General features: G+C 53.5%; 1 non-coding gene across 1 annotated transcript in view; it reads left to right on the top strand.

Moving 5' to 3' along the window:
* Nucleotides 1-3252: 3252 nt before the first annotated feature.
* The window catches only part of LOC126112047 (small subunit ribosomal RNA), a 1909-nt gene continuing 161 nt past the window's right edge, over nucleotides 3253-5000 (top strand). Inside the window, exon 1 of the ribosomal RNA XR_007524267.1 lies at nucleotides 3253-5000. This exon is cut by the window's right edge and continues 161 nt beyond it. This is a non-coding gene — a ribosomal RNA (small subunit ribosomal RNA).

Genomic DNA, 5000 nt, shown 5'->3' with positions numbered 1-5000 from the left:
GCATGGACCAACGTCCGGTGCATCCTATCCGCCACAGTACACCAACCAGACTATGATAACCAGGCCAGGAGGTCCAATCATAAAACAGAATATCCCACTCGTCCGACAACCACAATTGCTCAGATAAGCCACCAACACCCACACATGTCCTACACAGGGGTGCACCCAACATCACCACACTGCCTCGTCTTACAGCACAAACACACTGGCAGGAATGAAACACACAGGTCTGCCGCAACCACAGACACGGCTCGCCCCCCCCTCTCACTGGCGGAAAGCGCATCCCGACGTGACATAACTCCTTTGACACACTGACGCTGCCTCGGGCATCCACGTCCTACGGTCGATATCAACGAACCTCACCCCCCCCCCCCCCCCACAACACGCCATCCCATACCACATTGTGTACCGTACCCAAACCTAACGTGTACTGTACTACAACGCAATGTGTACCATAACACAACCCAGTTTGTACCTTAACCTAACCTATGTCACCTTAACCTAACCTATGTCACCTTAACCTAACCTATGTCACCTTAACCTAACCTATGTCACCTTAACCTAACCTATGTCACCTTAACCTAACCTATGTCACCTTAACCTAACCTATGTCACCTTAACCTAACCTATGTCACCTTAACCTAACCTATGTCACCTTAACCTAACCTATGTCACCTTAACCTAACCTATGTCACCTTAACCTAACCTGTGTTGCACCTTAACCTACCTCAATTTGCACCGCAATGTAACTCAATTTGCACCGCAATGTAACTCAATTTGCACCGCAATGTAACTCAATTTGCACCGCAATGTAACTCAATTTGCACCGCAATGTAACTCAATTTGCACCGCAATGTAACTCAATTTGCACCGCAATGTAACTCAATTTGCACCGCAATGTAACTCAATTTGCACCGCAATGTAACGCAATTTGCACCGCAATGTAACGCAATTTGCACCGCAATGTAACGCAATTTGCACCACAATGTAACGCAATTTGCACCGCAATGTAACGCAATTTGTACCGCAATCTACCCCCATGTTGTGCCTTAACCTAACCCACGTTGTGCCTTAACCTAACCCACGTTGTGCCTTAACCTAACCCACGTTGTGCCTTAACCTAACCCACGTTGTGGCTTAACCTAACCCACGTTGTGGCTTAACCTAACCCACGTTGTGGCTTAACCTAACCCACGTTGTGGCTTAACCTAACCCACGTTGTGGCTTAACCTAACCCACGTTGTGGCTTAACCTAACCCACGTTGTGGCTTAACCTAACCCACGTTGTGGCTTAACCTAACCCACGTTGTGGCTTAACCTAACCCACGTTGTGGCTTAACCTAACCCACGTTGTGGCTTAACCTAACCCACGTTGTGGCTTAACCTAACCCACGTTGTGGCTTAACCTAACCCACGTTGTGGCTTAACCTAACCCACGTTGTGGCTTAACCTAACCCACGTTGTGGCTTAACCTAACCCACGTTGTGGCTTAACCTAACCCACGTTGTGGCTTAACCTAACCCACGTTGTGGCTTAACCTAACCCACGTTGTGGCTTAACCTAACCCACGTTGTGGCTTAACCTAACCCACGTTGTGCCTTAACCTAACCCACGTTGTGCCTTAACCTAACCCACGTTGTGCCTTAACCTAACCCACGTTGTGCCTTAACCTAACCCACGTTGTGCCTTAACCTAACCCACGTTGTGGCTTAACCTAACCCACGTTGTGGCTTAACCTAACCCACGTTGTGCCTTAACCTAACCCACGTTGTGCCTTAACCTAACCCACGTTGTGCCTTAACCTAACCCACGTTGTGCCTTAACCTAACCCACGTTGTGCCTTACCCTGCTCTGTAATTGGCATATGACACGTTACATTAATGTATTGTTGTCCAACCGCAACCGGCTCAGAATGTTGTGTACACAGCTATGTGTCATCTCCCCATAACAGCTGCATTGCAGTGTGGTACGCCATAGAGACGTGTGGGAGTAATGGACGCAGTGGATGGCGATCAGCATGAGCCGTCTGTTCATGTAGTGGCGCGTGTATGCAGACGTAGTAGTCTCTTCTCACACAATGTGATAGCACGGTGCCCCGCGTTCCACATCTGCGACATGCTACAGAGGCCGGTTGACAGTTGGTCGCGCAATGGAGATCGCATATGTACGGGGGCACCTTCCACGTGCCCTCTAGTCGGGCACATTTTGTTGCGTGGATGTGAGCGAATGTAGTGTGTCTTGACACCTGACAGGCAGGCATGCAATAATAGTTGACTTTGCAAACGGGGATGGACGTGTACGTTTACTGGTGACGTTACGCAAATGAACAACTGGTAACCCGTTGTGGTGCGGTTGATCTTGCTGGAGGTACATCTGTGAGGGCAACGATCGGTACAGCTACGAAGCGGTCCCCACCATACCAACGAACGTGAATGTGAATCTGGGTGTGAAGCGATACGCGGCTGTGGGTGGGTGGGACTGTCCCCGGCCGGTGAGGGGGGGCCGCCCGGCGTGCTGGCCGCGCGGTGCGTGGGCGCACGCGCTACAGCCGGCTGGTGGGGGCGCCCAGTGGCAGGCGCGCCGGCCGACGGACGCGGCAGGCGGCGCAGCTGCGCGCCGGGGCACCCTGCGCGCGGCGCCGTGCAGCCAAAGTGGGTCCTCGCGGACCCGGTGCGAAGCGCGGTGGACATCTGCAGTGTGCTGGTCCGATTGAGGACTGTGTGCGTTGAGGATGCGCCGCCGCCCGGCACTCGGCGCCGCGACGCCGTCTGCTGCTCGGTCGCCCCAGCGGTTCTCGCTGGTGGTTTGTATCGCAGTTGTGCGGACGTGTTGGCACGTGCGCTGTGCTGGGAGAGTTCGCTTCGGCACCCACGTGGGGCCTTTGCCCTTCTGTGGCGCTGGCGTTGGAGCTGCCGGTCACCGTAGGTGGCGCGTGTTGTCTCCCGCCGGCAATGCCACGACAGCACGCTCCCGGGCCTCTGTCGGCAGCGGCAAGCTCAGTTGGGAGCACGGGTGGTCGCACCTAAAGCGTCTACTCGCCTAACTCCGGGCGATTGCGCCTCTCTCGAACCCGACCAAGTACTTAGGACGGCGCTGCGCGCCGCCGGGACCTGAGAGGGTTTCGAGGTGTATTGTGCAGGGGAGCCCAGCCTCCTCCTGTTTGCAGAATAATTGAGCGGACGCTTGCGTGTTCGCGCGGGCCCCCGGGACACACTCCCGGGCGGCCGGCTGCTCAGCTCTAGTTGACGCAGCTCCCTGGTTGATCCTGCCAGTAGTCATATGCTTGTCTCAAAGATTAAGCCATGCATGTCTCAGTACAAGCCGCATTAAGGTGAAACCGCGAATGGCTCATTAAATTAGTTATGGTTCCTTAGATCGTACCCACGTTACTTGGATAACTGTGGTAATTCTAGAGCTAATACATGCAAACAGAGTCCCGACCAGAGATGGAAGGGACGCTTTTATTAGATCAAAACCAATCGGTCGGCTCGTCCGGTCCGTTTGCCTTGGTGACTCTGAATAACTTTGGGCTGATCGCACGGTCCTCGTACCGGCGACGCATCTTTCAAATGTCTGCCTTATCAACTGTCGATGGTAGGTTCTGCGCCTACCATGGTTGTAACGGGTAACGGGGAATCAGGGTTCGATTCCGGAGAGGGAGCCTGAGAAACGGCTACCACATCCAAGGAAGGCAGCAGGCGCGCAAATTACCCACTCCCGGCACGGGGAGGTAGTGACGAAAAATAACGATACGGGACTCATCCGAGGCCCCGTAATCGGAATGAGTACACTTTAAATCCTTTAACGAGTATCTATTGGAGGGCAAGTCTGGTGCCAGCAGCCGCGGTAATTCCAGCTCCAATAGCGTATATTAAAGTTGTTGCGGTTAAAAAGCTCGTAGTTGGATTTGTGTCCCACGCTGTTGGTTCACCGCCCGTCGGTGTTTAACTGGCATGTATCGTGGGACGTCCTGCCGGTGGGGCGAGCCGAAGGCGTGCGACCGCCTCGTGCGTGTTCGTGCGTCCCGAGGCGGACCCCGTTGAAATCCTACCAAGGTGCTCTTTATTGAGTGTCTGGGTGGGCCGGCACGTTTACTTTGAACAAATTAGAGTGCTTAAAGCAGGCAAGCCCGCCTGAATACTGTGTGCATGGAATAATGGAATAGGACCTCGGTTCTATTTTGTTGGTTTTCGGAACCCGAGGTAATGATTAATAGGGACAGGCGGGGGCATTCGTATTGCGACGTTAGAGGTGAAATTCTTGGATCGTCGCAAGACGAACAGAAGCGAAAGCATTTGCCAAGTATGTTTTCATTAATCAAGAACGAAAGTTAGAGGTTCGAAGGCGATCAGATACCGCCCTAGTTCTAACCATAAACGATGCCAGCCAGCGATCCGCCGCAGTTCCTCCGATGACTCGGCGGGCAGCCTCCGGGAAACCAAAGCTTTTGGGTTCCGGGGGAAGTATGGTTGCAAAGCTGAAACTTAAAGGAATTGACGGAAGGGCACCACCAGGAGTGGAGCCTGCGGCTTAATTTGACTCAACACGGGAAACCTCACCAGGCCCGGACACCGGAAGGATTGACAGATTGATAGCTCTTTCTTGATTCGGTGGGTGGTGGTGCATGGCCGTTCTTAGTTGGTGGAGCGATTTGTCTGGTTAATTCCGATAACGAACGAGACTCTAGCCTGCTAACTAGTCGCGTGACATCCTTCGTGCTGTCAGCGATTACTTTTCTTCTTAGAGGGACAGGCGGCTTCTAGCCGCACGAGATTGAGCAATAACAGGTCTGTGATGCCCTTAGATGTTCTGGGCCGCACGCGCGCTACACTGAAGGAATCAGCGTGTCTTCCTAGGCCGAAAGGTCGGGGTAACCCGCTGAACCTCCTTCGTGCTAGGGATTGGGGCTTGCAATTGTTCCCCATGAACGAGGAATTCCCAGTAAGCGCGAGTCATAAGCTCGCGTTGATTACGTCCCTGCCCTTTGTACACACCGCCCG

This window comes from Schistocerca cancellata, unplaced genomic scaffold (genome assembly GCF_023864275.1).
Source record: "Schistocerca cancellata isolate TAMUIC-IGC-003103 unplaced genomic scaffold, iqSchCanc2.1 HiC_scaffold_120, whole genome shotgun sequence".
Lineage (NCBI taxonomy): Eukaryota > Metazoa > Arthropoda > Insecta > Orthoptera > Acrididae > Schistocerca > Schistocerca cancellata.
The sequence above is the reverse complement of the archived record's forward strand: the minus strand, read 5'-3'. Positions and strand labels throughout refer to the sequence as shown.